Source organism: Dromaius novaehollandiae, chromosome 1 (assembly GCF_036370855.1).
Source record: "Dromaius novaehollandiae isolate bDroNov1 chromosome 1, bDroNov1.hap1, whole genome shotgun sequence".
NCBI classification, from domain to species: domain Eukaryota; kingdom Metazoa; phylum Chordata; class Aves; order Casuariiformes; family Dromaiidae; genus Dromaius; species Dromaius novaehollandiae.
The window spans coordinates 103,818,909-103,838,210 of NC_088098.1; the positions used below are offsets into that span (position 1 = coordinate 103,818,909).

Below are 19,302 nucleotides of genomic sequence, written 5' to 3' on the forward strand. Positions count from 1 at the left end.
TTCCCAATGCTTTGTTATACTCCTGTTTTATGTATTACAGTACAGTGGGGGTTTTTTCTTCTTCAGTGCATGGTATCGCTGACTCATGCCCTGCTTGTGATCTCACAGGTCCTTCTCTGCAGAACTGCTGCTCAGCCAGTCATTCTCTATCCTGTTTTATGCAGCTGATTTTATTATTATTATTATTTCTACCTAAACATAGTTCTTTGAAATTCTGTAAGGACAATTGCTATCTCTTTTTAATTTGGCTATTTCTCCAATATGCCAAGAAAGCTTTTGATTTAAGGCCTAATTGTCAGAGGTGGCCTATAACCCACAATCTGTTTACCAGAGGAAAGCAACTTTCTATGTACTGCTTGGACCATCATACCAGACCAGGACTTGAAGTTCACTTAACACTGTGGACCTTCAAGGAAGGTTAAAAAAAAAAAAAGAAGTATGGCTATTTTAAGGAAAATGTGAAACCATAGTTTTAAAAGCAAAGTTTGTTGCCTAACCTCTTTAAGTGGTAATTTTCTGCAATTCTACAGGTCATAACAAGTTGCATATAAACGCAAACAAAATATGCCAGTGCTATATGAAGGACTAGTGGCAATAGCTTGAAGAAGAAAGCAAGAAGTAAACTGCACTAGAAATTAAGGAAACACAATAAGGAAGCTTTGAGTAGATGATTCTAATAAATTGCATTTTAGCCAATCAACATAAAGAGGCAAATGTAATGATAGAAACTATACAATACTACCATCACTATTTTATGTTCCAAAATGACTTTCACAATCACTGCTGCTGTCTGCCAGCATCTTAGTCCCACTGAGGGCATGTCTGATTTTGGAAATCACTTATAAGAACCAACTTGGAAACATGTAGAAGTACTGCAATTATACCAGCAGTTCTGGGCAGGGGAAAATGATAAATGCACAATATTCTAGATTATTATTTCTTCAAAATGTATTCATAGCCTGAACACTGTTCATTAAAAGCACATAGAGCAAGAGATTAAAATAACAGCATTAGCTGGATTGTAAACATTTTCCTTCCAAATGTGAGGATAACTTTGAAGTTGAGTGTAAAATTTTGTTTTTGTATTGCTTTAGTTCTGTTACCCATAGGTCTAATTAATAGTCCTGTTTGAGAGGAATGGATGACCTGCCACTGCAAATGGAGGAAGCATTTTAGTTTTGAGTGTACACATTCCAGAACAGAGCATGGAACACTGCTGTATTTATCCTGATAATCTTGCTTTTCCCTAGTTTAATTAAAAACAACTGGTCAGACTGGCATTTCTAATATTATACATGCAACAGAATACAGCATCTTTATTCTGCATCCTGTTGGTTTTCATGGGACTTTTCATTTCCTACAAAATATCTCTGTTATTGTTGGTAATGGCTCCATTTATCTTGAATGCTCCTGTATGGAGGAGTAGAATTTGGATTTGTATAACAGAAGGTAAAAGATCTAATTTAGGGAAATATTTTAAAGTGTTGTTGTGTGTATTGAAAAAAACCATCCCACACCTAAAATGACAAATGCTGGTACAGAACATATCAGCACTCTGCTGTCATAATGCAATATGTTGCATGACATTATTGAATCTCCAGGTTTGCTAGTGAGGAATGGAAAGAAAAACAGAATTGTTTCTTCCTACCTTGGAGATGAATGTAATCATCATGAAATTAATTCAAGTGATAATACCTAAAATTATCCCCATATTTTCCACTGTAAGATGTGGTTTTGGACTGCCTGTAGCTTTGCAAAAACCAAATTTTCATGCTGAATCTTTGCCTCAGGATGAATTGTAGTGGGATGAATTAGAATGGCTGGGCTGTTGCAGGGAAGGAGGTTAAGGAAAAATGTATGATTTTGCCACTACTACAATTCTTGCAGCGGTTTGACTGAGAAAGACTTCAAAACTTTGTGAGGAGGGGGATGGGAACTGTCAGTGATGAAGAAGACTCACAGTCATCCTGGTATGAACGATGTATCTTCTTGGGAAAGTGCTGAGGGCAGACCTGTGTGAAGAGAGAAAGTGGTGGAGAGGAGGAGAGGTACCTGTTAGAGTACTTGTTCTGTGACGCTAGAAAACAATCCCGGCACCCACCATCTCTATGTTTTTTTCCCATCTGCCAAAAGCTGTGGCACCCACTGACAAAACGTGCACTTCATCTTCTGTTAGTAGCTGGCCCAGAGATATTAACAACTTAAAGTGCTTTCTTGTGCTGTGTTAGCTCAGTGAAAGGAGCCTGTGGTAATGATCTGAGGATATTGAGCCAGTGTGTCAAGATAATGATAGGTGATGGATGTTGCAGGGGGTTTCTTTCGTGTTGTTTTTGAAGGGAAGAAGATTCTGCAAAATGACTACACTGAGAGAAAACACCAGGTGTAAGGTTGCTTGTGCAGCCTTAAGACAGTGTATGAGTCAAAATTTTATAGAGAAGGAAGTTGTTTATCAGACTTCTGCCTCATTTGTTACAGAGTCAAAGCGTACGTAATAAATGAGATAAGAAAAGAGAGATTTCAGGATTAGGCATTTGCCTCTGGTCCTAACAAAATGAATTTTATCCCTCTTTCTTCCCTAATATCACGTAAGAACTCTCTGAAATCAGTTAAGCAAAGCTCTTCTCCTCTGTGTATTCTGCACTGCTTGACTTGTGGGAGCCTGTGTTTGATTTGCAGAAGTGATAAGCGCTTTGAATAACTGACATCCATGAGGTGGCTTCTCTAGGTAAAAATAGTGCTGCACAGTGCTGAAATCCCTGGAAAATAAGGCTACACTCTCCTCAAGCTGGGATCCTACAATTACTAGATGCTGGTGGCAATTTTTTTGTTTCTGTGTTCAAAGGGAGAGCAACGCAACAGCCTCACAAGGGTTTGGGGAAGATGCATTCACTACGTGTGTCTGAAGAGGTCTATGGTGATGAGCACCCCTGGAAAAAGCCAGGAGAAAGGGAGCAATTCTAATGCATGATCAATGAGGCACAGAGATTGAAAAATTAGTCAGGGAAAAGAAAAGTATCTGCCCGCTCAGTGGGCATGGTTCCTTTGACCAATAAGTGTGGCAGAGTCCCATGGAAAAAATAACAAAGGATGGTCCAGCGAAAGACTGTACAACAAAGCCAGTCACAAAGGATCTTTATTGCATGCTCTGCATGTACACATATGCATACAAACCAAGACTTACCTTCCCAAATAAGTCTAAAAAAGTTGCCTGTGCATGGCTGGCTGTACTGGTGCGTTTTTGCAAAGTGATGATTTTTTTACTGGTCAAGTAGCAAAACCTTAATATGTAAAAAGCTACTGTGCTAAGATTAGGACGATGAGATTTGCAAGAAATATTTTCACTCTTAACGGATTCCTTTCGGAATCTTCACTTTGGGTGTTCAGAGCAACAGGAACCTTCTTTGTTCAGTGTCAAAGAATAAATTAAGTTGTCCTTCAGTTTATGCCACTTTTAATCAAGAGATCATTCTGAAGATGTTCTAATGACCTTGCATCTACAAATATCAGCCTGCTAGTTTAGATAAACTTCTTGAATGCTATTGCTTGTAGTTATACTTATTGATGGAAGTTTATGGTTTAAATTGGAACTTCACTGTATCTAAAATGTATTTTTTAAAGTCTCCTTTTCTTATAATTTACAAGCATAGATGTTAATATCCTATTATATGATATTACTACTACATTATTAAGGATCCTGGGAAAAAAACTAATTTGATTCAGAAGGGACATTTATTATTTTTATTTAACTAGTGGGCTACTATTTATAAAATCTATTGAAACTTTTCTGAGAAACACAATTGTTCTGTTTAATTCTATCTTACCCACAGACATGATGGATGCTGCTTGCCTTTATCATCGTTACACATCAGCTGCAGGGGAGAGCCCTTCCTCTGAGCTTTGTGTTGCATTTCTAATATTCTCTAATACGCCTTTCCCAAACTCTGTCCACAAAGAGCAATATATAAAAGCAGCTTCTGTCATTCTCTCCTGGATAGGAGACTTATCAAAAGCTTTGGCAGGTTGTGAACTGTTATGTCTCATACAGCCTATTCTGCCATGTTTTCGCTCACCCTTTTGCCCTTTTGTCTTGAGGATATGCTGCCTTTACACGTTGTCTCTTTGCTTCATGTTCTACTCCAGGGCTTTGATCTTCTTATTATCAATACCGTGCACATACTGAAATTGGCTCCCTTTCAGCATGAGCCAATTTCTGACAGGAAACCCAAATCCAGAAGCCAGGACAGTTTACGCCAGAGTCTGCTCCAGCCACGAGGTGACACCGTGTTTGGCCCCCTCCCACAGTAGCCCAGCAGACTGTGCATACTCAAATTCTTTATGTACTCTCATGATATACCACAGTCGTGTAACAGGAGCATCAGGGTCACAGTATAAAAACAGTACTCTGGCAGGCTGTGATGTGGCTTTTCACATTCCTAACTTTTACCTAAAAAGCAAGACAAGAATAATATATAGCTACATACTGATGCCACAAGGGCTAATAGCCTGAAGGAGAATATCCAAGAGGGCATATAGGCTCAAACCAAAGATTGCTTTGGCCGTGGATCGTAGCTCCAGCAACACCAGCACAAAAAAAAAATCTCAAAGAAACTAGTGCTGCCAGTGCTAAGCTTGACACTGTTTACAGTGATGCCTGCATTGAAGTAGGAAGGAGCACAGTTCATGGCAGTGACTCTGTGGGAAGCACACAGGAGACTGATCCATTGCTCAGACCTGCAGAGCTTGTTGACTTCAGCTCTTGTGCTGACTATGGATCTATGAGTAAAATGAGTTGCCATGATTAACTGTGCCTTCTTAAAGCATCAACTTATTTTAGCTGTTGACCTGCAAGCAATTATCACCATGGCTATCTTTGTGTCAGTTTTCGGCCCTGACGAATAAATGGATGATAAGAACTAAGGGGCAGAAGAGTGTGCAAAAGTGTATGCTTAGGGAAAAGCTTAAGAATGAAGGAAGTGCAGCTAACACTTTCCTCAAGAACTGTCCCAGTCCACAACATCTTCTCCTGCCCTGTCAGGAGCCTCCTGAGTCAGGATGGCCTCTGGCCATGCAACAATCTTCCATGGATTTCTTTCCATGAATGTAGTCAGTTATCACCAAACTGTGTGTGCGTGTGCATGTGTGTGGACCACTGTGCTCCAAAGGATACTAGCTCTGAGCAGTGTTGGGTACAAGACCAGTTTGCTGGAGTCAGGCTTTTTTCCTTGGTGTGCTCTGCAGAGACAGTTTAGAGGTAGCTTCAGGTGCCTATTCTACAAATGTAATGTTTTCTTTTTCAAGATGAAAGATGTTAACTCATTCTGTGTGGAAAATGACGTATTGCCCTGTAGAATATCTTAAATTAGAATGGGGATTCCTGCTGTCCCTTAAGGGGCCTCCATGTTAATTTGCACATCAGCCTCTACTGGCATTTTTTGACTGAGGTCCTGTATTTCCTACCCCTGTAGAAGTTCAAAGCATTTGCCTTTGGTTTTCACATGCTAGTAAAGACTGGCTTATCATCCCTGCTCTTACACTCTTACTAATGTACTTGATTTTGTATAGGAAAAAGCACAGGGAAAGCAAGGTCATGACTGTTAGTGCTCCAAATCAAAACAGAATTTCAAATCAAGATGGAGATTGTCTTTGTCACACTTTCCTTTAAAAGCAATGCTAACTCTGTTTCATTAGTGAAAATTACCTCTGTGACTATAAGGAATAAGAAAATAATTATTACAAAGATGTTAATAAGAGCACTTCTGACATGTGCATGGCTTTGCACTGAGATGTTTAAAGGGTACTTCACATTTATCTTAATTATGGTTCTAAACTTGTAAGATGATGAAAAATAGTATTTCTCTTTAGTAGGAGTGGGTGGTGCTATCTATTAACATAAGCTTGAAGTCAAACAGTAGCATTTCATGTCTATTTATAAGTGAAACACTAAAAAGCAGATGAGGAGTGAATGTAGGTCATAGAAGTGGATTAAAGAAAACTGTAATAATAACAACTGGCTACATGGGTTGGTTAAGACGCTACTGATATCAAGGGAAGTGGATCAGAAAAATAACTTGGTGTCTAAGTAAACTGTGCGTTTTCACAGCAGAACAAAATAGCAAACATTATGATTGTGCTTCACAGCTCTGTGGGCCCCCTGAGAAGCTCTGTATTTCATCTCAGAGATATCCTGCAATACGTAATGTACTTATAATACAAATAGCTACCACTTATCCTTCATAATAACGCTTTCAAGGCATACCTGACTGAACTGTAAAAAAAACCCATCTGGCCAAGTGCCTTTTTGATATGCACGGACACAAGTTCACAAAGGACCATAGACTGTTTCCATAAACTACAATTTAACTGTCAAGATTTAATTAAGAAATAAATCTGAGCCTTGGGAATAAACAGTATATTCTGGGTGTTGGACAGGCAGGCTGTCTGGCATGGCAGGGGCTTAAAAATTTCCACAGTGACATACAGTTGTCCTTCCAACAGTGAACAGTGTAAGGATGACTTAAAAAAATTAAACCAGCCAAAACAAAAAATATTCACTTTACATATAATGCACATAGTGATCATTTTACATCATTCCCGTTCTTATCACCATCAGACAAATTATGTGTTTGTTTTTTGATTATATGAAGCTGAATATTGCAGTCTAGAAAATCCTGGGAAAAGGACACAGATTTTACAGCACTATAAAATCACCATGTTCCTGTACACTTTTCTGATATTGTAAAAATTGCACGCCTCTTATGTCACAATCTCATTATAAGTGCAGAGAAAGAGAGGCAGCCACAAGAAATTATATTATGATTATTACATCCACAGCAAATACATAACAGGATTTATCTGATACAAGGCTGTTTTTACTGGAGAAGGAAATTGTCTGAGAGGCAGCAGGAGAGAAAGAGAAAGTCTATTTTTAGAAAGAGAAGGTTTATTTTTAATTGTAGTGCTCTAAAATAATATGCATATAAAGGTTTGTGTATATATATGTATTATTAATAAGTTTTGAAATAAATTACTGAAGCTGACAGAAATGTCTGTAAAACTGGGAAATAGTGAAGCTGAAAGAAAGCATGACATCATTCTTGGACACAAACTAATATGATTTAAGAAAAGTTTCTGCTGTAAACCTAATGTGTTAAAACTAATCAGTATTTACTATATTGTCCCTTAAAATAGTAAGGAGGGTTCATTATCCTTTTCAATAATGCAAAGCTAATTTTAGCTGTTAAAAGTTTAGAGTCAAAGACCTATAAAAGAGTATCTCTCCTGAGTAAAATCTAAAGGGACTTTTAATTTCTTTCTGTCCCATTACTTCCAAAGAAACTGTTTTGAAGCAAATAATGAGTTCATGCTAGACTTCTGACCTGGTCTTAAACATTCTCAAAGCTTTTTTGAGAAAGTTACTTTTTGTATTTTTTTTAAAGTATAGCCAAATAGTTTTTTTCAGTGTTAAAATGTCAGTTGGAATGTAGTCTAAGCAAAAGATTTCAAAATACAAGTTGCTTTAAATAAAATTCATATTGTTGTGATGGACTTATGCTTAAAATATTAAAAATGTATTTTATGTATAACTTCCAAGATTGTAACTGTACTGGCTGGTTCCAGATGTTTATCACAGCAAAGAAGAATCATAAACTTGGATAAAGTTTATGAATTTTAATTTCCACTACTGATTGGATTATTTGAAGATAAGCAAATTCATTTAGAACTGTTTAGTGATGAAATGCAGAAGCAAAATGCTCTCCTCTAGTTTTCTCACTCAATATACTGCGTTCTCAGGTGATGGGGCAAAAGTAACTAGTTCTTGCTTTAGCTATGAAAGATAAATTACAGAGAAATTCCCCTGGAAGCAGTGGAAGTATCTGCAAGCATATCATTAATAACAAAGGACAGATTGCATGTCCTATTACAGAATTCATGAGATGCTGGCTATAAAGTTATTGAAACTGCAGTATTCATTGCCACCGGATGTTGTAGCAGTCAACAATATAAATGGATTGAAAAAGGATGGTGGCATTCTCATAGATAAAGCTGCAACACTACTATTGAATGTGATGGCTCTATACGTAACCTCCAGCTCAGGAATTTTTGAGCCATTTTGATTAGGACAGTTCTCTAGGACTGTGTTTAGAGACTGCCGCAAAGGTCTGACCCAGTATAGGCATGTTAGTTGTGTGTCACTGAAAAGAGTCTGCACAGGAACATGGAAGACCTTATTTCTGTCGGTTCCTAGCAGTGAAATATAAAGGACTTAACAGAGATAGATAGTGTTATACTCAGTGTAGTGGGATCCTTGTATTCAAGCTAAAAAGATTTTGCCAGATAGTTAGTAGACTGAAGCTTTTAGCCTTGGAGAACCAGGCTGAAACATCTTCCTCTGTCTCGTTGAATAGTTCTGCAACAAACAAATGATATGGTTTGGGATGATAAAAGACTGAATCCAGCAGCATTTTCTAAAGTATGAAAACGAAAAGCATAGCTGCAGTTGAGAACTCAGAAGTATCACCTGCAAATTGTAATCACACAACTGTGACAAACGTAGTAGTTTCCCACTTAGTGATTATTTCTGCAGCGTGGTTAGCCAGACGCCTCTGTCATTTCCATTCATCAGCATCACCATTTGTTTCCCTTGCCTCTGGTTTAAACTTTACCTTTTCTTGGTTGAGAATAAGTGAGAGGGAGAATCACTGTTGAATTTTATAGGATAACACTGTGATGCTGGAACTCATACCATACGGGGATACAAAGGCTGTCACTTAACATCAGTCACTTTGTGTGCCTCCTAATGAATGAACGAATAACAGAATGAGAAGTCAACACACCTCTCACAAGGACACAGGGGTCAACTTAGCCTGGTTACCAAGTTAGGCTAACCAAGTTAGCCTGATACTTTAGTCAAGTTCAAGATGTAAAAAGTCTCTAGTTAGCTTTGACTTCCTTAGGTTTTCTTCTATATGCTGTGCATTTTCATAATTAGAATTTAAGATAAGCTGAGGAACATGGATTTTCCTCTATTTTCCTTTCCCCCAAATTAATAATTTTCCCTTTTGTAGAATAAACTGCTAAACTGTGGCACTATCTCTTTCTATCATTTCAATTTTGAAGGTATCAGGAAACATGTTTCTCCAATATTTTACAGGTTAAAAGGATAATTTGTTTGAAATAGGTAGGGCTATATGCTATAATTCTGATAGTAAACCCAAGGGTACATAGCCCAACTGCAAGTGACCATAATCCAGCTACCTAGAATTGGCAACAGCAATGATGAGCCCAAAGCCCAAACGCAAACTCTCACTTGGCCTTGCTCTCTTTTCCAGACACTGCAAGTAAAGTGAGGAGAGCATGGGATTCCTTCAAATCCATGCTGTAGATATCTACAAAGTTTTTTTCTGTGCTTTGGATGGGGACAGAAGCTGATGAAGGTGCAGAGCTGATATTCTTGCTGGAAGGAAATCTTTGCTATCTCCTGGTCATTGTTTTTCAAAATCTAGGCAGAATAGGTCATAAATGAGGACTACTATTTGATTTATTCCAGTTTGCCAGCACCTTGAAAAGTAATTCTACTTTCCTGTGCATCCCCTAGGTCTCTGCTTAGTCTAATTATCATTGCAATTGGAAAAATCTGTCAGAACTACTAGGATGGAAGGACAAGGGAAAGCTGGAAAGGCTGGGAAACAGATATGTCTGTGGGGAATAAGTTCCCATCCTGGTGGTCAGAGGTCTGAAGTGAGACAAAAAAAAAAAAAAAAAAAAAAAAAAAAAGAGAGAGAGAGAAAATCCAGTGGGGACAGGGATGGAAAAGGGATTTTAAATTGATCAGTCCCCTACCAGCACAGTCAACTGCTGAGGTATAACAGTTACTTGGGTAGTTTTGCATATGCAGTTTTAAACCTGCTCATCATGCCAGCAGCCACTGAGCTTTTCTTCTGTTTTTTGCCTTTAATGCAAATGCAGGCTGAAGCCATAGCTCACTGTCAGCAAAAGCTATGCTGCTCTACTTGCTTTTCACACTGAAATGAGGTTGTTCTTAGTAAACGCCATCAGCCATCCTGTTTCCAAAGGGATCGGAGCCACACTGCTTAGTCAGCTTCAAGTCATTACATATGGCCCAGGGACCTCTGGCTAATGGAAGATATGTATGAGATCAAACAGTTGCTTGCCAAAAAATTTCAGGGATGCAAGTTTACAGCTTAAGGTGCATTTGACAGAAGGCAGATGTAAACTATTAAATTCCCATGTAAGTGCATTTCAGTTGCCTGGCATAACTAAACGAGTTTCTAAAGGATTTTAGTTAAACTGGTACAGTTTGTCTGGGACCACAGTTATTTTCACAAATATTTTTGTGAATAGCCTTCATTTTGCCTAAAAGCTCTCTTCAGAAAGGATCATTTGCTACCCTACGTTCTGTACAAGATGGGTTTCTGTGCACTACTGTAATAACACAATTAAGAACAAATAACCAGTCCAGGATAATTCTATACAATGTAGTGCATAGACCTTCATATTTCTGCTCTTGTTCCTCAGATATAATCATGGTTTATGCAGTGTAGCAATTCATTAAGCTATTGGATAGAATCGCTTAGTTACAGGGGCATGCTGAGAGTTAGATTCTATTTATTACATACGTCTGTAGACTCCAAATCATGCATCCATTTTCTCCCTTTGAAACAGAAATTGCAGATTTTCAAGGTTTGGGTTCATGTTTGTGCTTTTTGAAAGCAGCAAGGGAAAAAGACAAATCCTGAAATGGCAACATGTCTTGTGAGCAAGGGCAGAAAAACTGTGAAATCTTTTCTTTTCATGGATTAGTTCAAAATCCATCTGCCTAAGCAGAACGTCAGCATCTTGCATCAGCGTTATTGCTAAATGGTCAGTTTCTGTTATTTTAACTCTCCGCCTTAATCCACACCAGGTTTCTCAGCTGCTTCCTTATTTTATATAATGGATTGGTGCAACAACTGCTAATTACTAAAATCAGCAAATTATTTTTTGGAGACAGTGATCAAGATAACTGAAAGCAAGGGGGGTTGAATATGGGTTTAATGTCTCTTCAGGATCAAATATAGCATTGTTGTAAGTTTCAGTTTCCTTTTTGTAAGTTACAATAACAAAAATGTAAACTGCTTAGTGATACAATTTGTTTTAATCATAATACATGATTATATTTGAAGCACACAGATTCTGTTTTGTTAGTTTTTTCTATCCTGCTGCTAGCGCTTTTGACACAGTTGAAGGGATAATATGTCTGATTCCCCAGCAGCATGAATATTTGTAATTAAAAAAAAGTCCTCTTCCAAAATGATGGAAATACTATACACTCTTACAACTGTCCTCAGAAAACTGGACAATTTTTGCCTGGTCAAGTAAATGGCAAGCCCCTTTATGATCTTAACAAGTAGAAAATTAAATCTTTATTTCCATTTGGTGTAGGAGTAGGCAGAGATCTAATTAAGATTGTATGACAATCCCCATTCTAAAGCCCTGTTTTCAGGGCTATTTCAGTAGTGTTTGCTAACCTGAAACAGCTGGTGGACTTTTTCAGTCTGCCTTGGGTTATTTTTTCTTAAAGTGGGAATAGAAGGGAGAAACATTTCTCGGAAATAGATTTTAGTCATTTTTCCAGAAGCCATTTTTCCAGAAGCAGCCATTGAAAAGTTAAATCATCTTTATAATTGTTTTTGCTCATACAAAGCATTTGTGAATATTCTTATTCATTAAGGAATTCTAATAGGCTTTGAAATGGAATAATCCTGCTGGTAAAAGGCACAACCTTAACATCTTTGTGAAAGCTCGTTAAAACTTGAATGTCCGAAAAAAAATCACAATATAAACAGGCTTGGCAGAGACTTGATAGATTTTGGAAAATAAATTCTGCAAAGACTGTCAGTGCTAAGTTGCTGTTTACTCACAACAAAAATACAAGGCAGTGCATTTTATTCAGTCCTCCCATCTCCAAATCATCAGCAGTCTCTTAGGTGCTGCATCATCTCTAGTTTGTCAACAGCGTGACTCTGAAGTATCCTGCTTTGTCAAACAACACTATATTAGCAGATTAATCATTAAGAGCTGCTAGCGGTTACAGTTATATTGAGAAACTGGTATGATTTGGAATAAGTAATATTTTCAATTGGCTGCCATGCATTTTTCCACTATGGAGGTATTGATCTTTCTTTCCAAGGACCTAAAAGATGCTAGGGGAGAAATTTCTAATGCTAGACCCACTCTTTCAGGACAGCACTTACATATAAACTTTGTTTTTATGGTTTATAGCCCTTAGCTGTCATGAGAGATGAGGCTTACATCAACAGAGACCTTTCTAAAAACAGCTACTGTGAGGACTCTGGAAGTATACAACAGGTATTTTGAGATATCATCCAGAAAAACACATGGATTTCTTACTTGCCTAAGTAAAGTTTACCAGTTTTCCTTCAACAGATAATGTTATCTATTCCCAGGCACTGGAGAGATAGCAAAAGTTATTTCCATATGTTGATTCGGTCTATGTATTTAAACTTTGGGTTGTTTTTTACATTTTCACACTATGTTTCTTAGGAACCATAGTGCTTCTCGGAGTTGCCCACTCCAGCTAGGTGAGGAAGTTCCCTGGAGGAGTTTGTGTCCAGGGAAATAAACCTCTTGAGTTCTCTAAATATTCCAGCGACCTTTGGTGATTTTCATCTCATCTCCTTTTAGGTGTCTGCAACATGATACTTTTATCTGTGGTAGACAGGCACCCTTTGGCACCTTAAGCACTCTTTGAGGACAAAGAAGTGAAGTAAATACTGAGGTGAGATTCTGATGACCTATTTTAGACATGGGCTGTTGAACCAGATGACTCACATCCTGCAAGTGGGGGCTGTTTCTCTCCCTTTCTGAGAAAGGAAGCCTGGAGTGATTGGCTCAGGTACCCATATCTATCTTTGGTCAGGTGAATCCTACCCTAAATTTGCAGCTGTCAACTGTCTAAGCTTTGACTGAGAATGATAAGAGATTTCTTACAACTTTCTATTGGGAAATTTGTAAGCATTATTCAGTTAGTCAGCAGGAATAGATTCTAACTTAGAAGAGTTGTGATGTATCTTAAGAATCCAACATTGGAGGTGTTATAGAAAAGAACAGAGATTTCTATTCTCTGAAGTAGAGCACAGTGCAACAGAAAAGATCTGTCTTAAAATTTCTTAGGCCCTGAGTAAAATCCCAAATTCGAGTGGTTGTCTGCTGACCCTTTCAGAAGGAAATCTGCTGAGCACTGCTCTACTAACCCTGTCTGCAAGAGCAGATTTTAGTTTAATTCAACTAACTATGCTTAGGTGATGACACTATCATGTCTACATTGGACAAAAACTTATCAAACACAGCAATAATTACCCTTATTTTTGGAAACATTTTAAAATTCTGAGCAATTTCTCCCCAATTATTATAAGTGTACATATTTTACAAAAACAGCAGTAACTTACCTAATTTACCTTCCCTCAACTCAAGTTTAAATGACCCTATTCATTCACAGCTAAAATTATCCTCCCTGGAGTTCACTGACTTCAGTAGAATTATTACTTGCATGATTTCAGCTGATAGAGTGTACTTCAGCTTTAACCTAGAGCAGTAATCTATTTCTTGCACTACATGATAAAGAAGCAATTGGCAAAGGTCAGCTTTTCAGATGTCTTGTAGAAATGTCATTAAGCATAATCTTCTGAAGGGTTCTTTTCTTCCTCCTCAGAACTGTACCAAACACACGAAATTTCTCATTGAAGTGTATCATCTCAGAGACTTTGTTAGCTTCAAGTTAGAATGTTCCAGTATGATGAAAATAATCTCAAAGTCAAATTTAACAGGTAGAAATTTGATAAAACTCTTTAAATGAACTGTGTATTACGTGAAAGGAAAATAATGTCTAAATTATCAGTCCTTCCAAATGTAGCAAAGACTGTTAAGCTTTGAGCGTATATCAGGGAAAGTCCTAAATACTTGAAGAAAAGATGGTCTGTTCATGCTATTATTTTATATTAAAGGAGGCAAATAATAGGTCAGAATGAAGCCCATCTGCAGGTAAGACCTATCTGCATTTCAGTTTTCCATTTCTAAAGCTTAACTTTGATGACTTCTTGTTAAGCTGTCAGAAGACTAAAGATCAATGTATATGTTGAAATAGTGCAAATACAGAAGTCAGTGAACAGGAACAGAGTAAAAACCAGGTGGCCAAGAATTTGGAATGGACTGTAGTTCAGTGTTGAGGAAAAACATATACCTACCAGCTTTGTTGATGTCTACAGATTGCAGAAATTGTTTTAGCTGAGCCATCTATAAATAGGGAACATTATTTTGCTGGCTTTCAGTTTGACAGACTGCCATAAAACAAAAAGGCGGTCAGCAGGCAAGTAACGGTGGTCAAATACAAAGCCAGTTAAAAAAAAAGAAAAGCTGCATATTATTTCTGAATGAATTACACAATGAGATGGTAAGCTTACGTCTCCATCTTGCTAAGGGGCTTGTGTTTGTTAAGAGTGAAACAAAGTACTTCACAACCTTGCCATTTCAGAGCATCCTTGCTGTCTGTACAAGAGCAGCAATATATGAGCTTGATAGATTAACACTTAAAATTTGCATTGTATTGCTCTTTGGGAAGAACTAAGGTATCAGAGAATCTTACTGAATATTTTAGAAGATTCTGTGAGCCCAAATGACTTACTGGCTTCATAACCATTCAGGATGCGTTACCATGGCTCTTAGTCTTAGAGAGGTCTGTGCAACCTCTGCGGCATTGCAAAGGTCACTGGATTGAGGTGGCTGCCAGGAGGTTGGGGAGGAAAGAGCATATAAGCTCTGAAGAGCTAAGGGTTGAGCTATGTGGAGCACTGCAGGAGTGAAACTCCTTGACATATCCTCAGCTGAGCTACAGATGAAACCCTATCCTGTGAGTTTGTCAGTCAGTGCGATCCTGCAGGATGCTCGGGCCCCTATTCATGGGACTTTCAGAAAAGTACCATCAATTGCACTGAACTGAGTTGAGAAAAAAACAGCAAGATTCAAAACTGAAAGTAAACCCAAATATAATTTGGGCAGCTTGGTGACTGCTGTGTCTCCCTGTGAAGAGACCTTTTAGCATGTTTTGTTATGGACCACTCTCAGCATAAGTGATAATGAGTGCCCCATGAGACCACAAAGGAAAAAAGATCTGAGTGGATTCACACACAAATAGATTGTGAATATTTGCATGGATAGTAAAAGAGGAAGTGGCATAATATGTGCCTACCTGATGCTGAAGGTGCTTTACGCATCAGAGAAAAGATTTGAAAGCAAGTTATCCTTTTGGAATACTGCTGCTGTAATGTATTCCAAGGACAGGGACTTCAAAAGCTAACTGGTCTGCTTGAACTAGCTTCAGTCTTGACCTTACTGAGATGTAAGAAATATATGAATAGGATGTGTAAGTCTGGTCTACAAACACTCTAAGAACTTAAATGGTAAATGCTGATAAGTACTTTTCCCCTCCATGCCTAAACTTTACTCAAAATCTTCTATTAAAATATACAGTCAAGTATTTAGACAGTTGCATTTCGATTTGTGCCTACTGCCAAAACAATGTCTTTCAGATAACTTTCATGTGCTATTTTTAATTTTAATATTTTAAATTAGATGACTGCTTTCATCAGAATAACAAAGCAAGATAGCCAAGAAAATAGATATGTGCCTGAACACAGAAATTCATTAAAATAAGAAAAATCCATGAAACAGTGATGATAATGAAAAAAGTATTGAGCCTCAAAGTCAGCAATATGGAAAGCAGAGACTGTATTTATGGCTCTCTACCTCAAAGGCTGTTTTACTCTTTTCAGATATCTTTATTTTTTAAAACTGAGAAATCAAAGAAAACTAACTGAGACAACTCAGCTATTTGTACATTGCTATAGATGTACAGGACCTTTCTAGATTTGTAGTACACAAAAACTGGGCCTGAGGGAGGTATAAGGAATAATCCTCTGTTTTACTTATGTAAGTAAGAGTATTAATGACTGCCCATCTTCCAGCATGAAGAAACATATAATTATTTAATAATGACAAACACCACCACTTGAAGAAGGCAATTTGATTTAATCAAGAAACCCTGCTTTCTATTTTCCATCCTGGCCTCTATTTAATCTGGACTGTCTTTAATTTGCAGATAGTGTATGTGTTAACTATATCTATCTTAGAAATCAATTGCCCTTATATAGTCTGTTTTTAGAAGAAACGTTTGAAGACGTGCATTCTTTGTTTTCCTCATTAAAGTATTTTACCTTCTCCAGACTATAACAAGTGCTAATGAGACACACACTAACCTTTCAGTTACATTCTCTTTTCCTTCACAGCTTATGTTGTTTTTTCCTTCAGTGAGTCGACCCAGTATTAAACAAAAAGTGGCATTAACATAAAAATAACACCCATTTGATGCTCTCCAGCATCCCTGGCTGCCTACTGAGCTGTGCTGATTCTCTTGACAGACTGTGGGAAGTTAGGAATACAGAGAGGGCTTACAGGAGAAGCTGACACTTTGTGTATCTCCAGCCAGAGACAGGTTTTGTAATTCTGATATCTGGCTCGATTGACTCCCATAACTAAGAAAACACAAAAGATTTTGCCTGGGACAGAGCAGGCTTTTGCTGATGGTGCACAGATGGTTTAAAAGTGCTTTATATAACACAAAACGTTAAAAAGCATTCAGTGCGCTAAATATGCTGTCAAGACCTGTTGTCTTTAAGCTGACAGTCTGTCACTGTCTTTTTAAAACTAGCATACAACCAGCAAACCCATTTCCATGAAAAAAAAAGCCCTGTTTATCCTTCTCCTTCCATTTTCTCCCATCAGGTAATTTCCAGCTGTCAAGATCCCTCTATGACGTTATCTTAGGTATTATATTAGGATTAATGAATATCCAAGATTTCTCTTGAAAAATAGTAAGAGAAAAGCTATGTTTAGGAAAAAGGGAACATAGAAGAGAGAAGCTTTCAGACCAAGCATTTCTCCATACCTGAATCCACTGAACTTCCCAGGTACAGAGAAAAACTCCTCCTTTTCTCTATTGTGAGCACAGCTGTGCTGAGAGCAGCTGCATCTCCCACCTGCAGTTGATTTGGAAGTTGCTGACTTTCATAGCTGACTCCAATATGGAGCAGAGTAAGCATTTCACACAGGCTAGTACACAACTCACAGGCTGTAATTCTTTTTTTTTGGAGACAAACAGCATCTTTTGCCTTGCTGTTTTCCTGCAGTCTTGATGGTTACTCTGCCTTCTAGCTGTAATGAATTTCTCTTGATTCCTGATGCATTCTTTTGATTCCTGATGCATTCTTTATCCCTCTTTTAAAAGATAAATTTGACAGCAGTGGGCTGAGGTCACAAGTCAGAAGGGCTCCCATTTAGCATGCACCTCCAGTACTTTGTTTGTTCATCCCCTAATTTGGCAGTTGGGAAGAATTGCTGGCTAAGGTGAAGCCCCCAGTCAAAAGGATAAGTACAAAATTATACAATCTTTGCCTATCTGTACATGTTCTTCATGGGGTCAGATGTCTGTAAAAGCTGAAATTTTTCTGAATTCTGACCCATTTTTCACTGAAATTTCTGTGTTTTGCCATGTATCAGTTAGATGATTATTCAGCTGCTATAAGCACAGGAGTCTTGTCTTGCTGTGAATAGGAATTTTAAAGAGTGCTTTGCCAGCTCTTTCAGACACCAAGAGGGTAGGCATAGTCCTGAGAGATACTAGCACTCTGAACTTCTATAGATAGTAGTGAGTGCGAGGAGTACCTAACACATGAAAACATTAAACTTGTCAGTAGGCTCCATGTCTTTCTGTAGCATGAAAATAATGAGATTAAATATCCCAAGAAGAATTTCTTGGAACATCAAACAGTGGTGCATTTCTTCACTCCCTCTGAGTATATGTAATTTTCAGGTACATTTATGAGCAATCACATTTAATGTGCATTTGTTCAGACAATTAGCTGCTGAAGATTTTAATTTGTTTCTTGATACTTCATTTTGCAGATGTCTCAATATTAAAAGGCAGTTTTATCTCCTGACACAGTTGCATGAGGTTTCACCCTTTTATTTTTAAATATTGTTGCATTTAAGCCAGTTTTAAGTGCTTTATGAGATGCTATCATTAAGCTATTGCATTTGAATCATTATGAGAAACAGGGAATCGGAGGTTTGATTTTTTTTGTTTGTCATTCAGAAACTACATTTATGTGATATGGGAAAAGTTACTTTGCAAAACTGCATGTGGCAAACAGGGAAATAAAAACAAGTATGCCGTGTCATGAAATTACTACAGGCCAACACAGAAGTGACTAATCTTCTCACAATATGTCTTTTTGATGAGTTAACTTCAAAAGATTTAGGGGTTCAGCTTAGGCACTGAGAAATTTGGTTAAGCAAAATAATGAGCAGTGCTGTGCTTTTCATCTTCAAAGTGTACTACAAAGGTTAGATCTTTAAAATCTACCTGTGAAATGAAGCGTTTTATTATCCTCATTGTTTTTTTTCCCTTCATTGAAGTGGGTGTTAAGTGTTTAAATATGCAAGGCTGCAGAAAAGGTTAGTTGGGTCTGGGACTGCAGTGTATGAGTGTCTCCTGCAATGCCTGATCCTTGTAGGCGGTGTGGTACATTCTGTGCTTTTACACAGTCATCCCTCCCTCATCCATTGCCCTCTTTTTTCATACTGATTCTCCTTTCTGACTCCTCTTCCCTAGCAGGTCTACAGCTTTCTGTTGCCCACTGTGTTCTCGTTTTGCCCAGTCAAGCCCTGCAATAACTCTGTAGTTCAACTCTCACCTGGCTAAGTTTGTCTCCTACTTCTTCATCTGCTTTAAAGCAGTACTTTACAGAAAGGTTAATCCCACAGAGCAGGCTCAACAGAACTCTCTATTTGAAGTGCTTTGCAGATGCCCTGTGGAAGACACAATTAAATGGATTTGATTACCCTTAAATGAGGTATATCCCTCATAAACCCACCTATGGATTCTCTACATATGAGTGCAAAAAGCAACTCACGATCTTCCATGTTAGGGACTGCTGTGAAGCCCAGGGATCAGAATCGAAGTAGGAATTAATTCACCCTTAGCAATACTGGACACTACATGGCACCTACTATAAAGCAAAAGGTCATAAATCTAGATTGACTCTTTAAGTGACAATGAAAGATCTCTATTTCAGAGATGAAAGAATCTTTCAAAAGTTCAAATCTATAATTTGCAAGATTTCTTCAGCTAACTGGTGATGATTCTTTAAAGGTTTACTGGTTAGTGTC

The 19,302-nt window shown here is 37.8% G+C and overlaps 1 protein-coding gene across 5 annotated transcripts in view; it reads right to left on the reverse strand.

Annotated features, from left to right (window-relative positions):
• HTR1F (5-hydroxytryptamine receptor 1F) overlaps positions 1-19,302 on the reverse strand; it is a 120,436-nt gene that overhangs the window by 46,461 nt on the left and 54,673 nt on the right. For 2 of the 5 annotated variants that reach the window (XM_064523077.1, XM_064523060.1), the window contains exon 3: positions 1,961-2,012. The exons of the other annotated variants lie outside the window; for them this stretch is intronic. The gene's annotated coding sequence lies outside the window, so the exon portion shown is untranslated. The remainder of the gene's footprint in view (positions 1-1,960; positions 2,013-19,302) is intronic. 5 annotated transcript variants of the gene reach the window in all.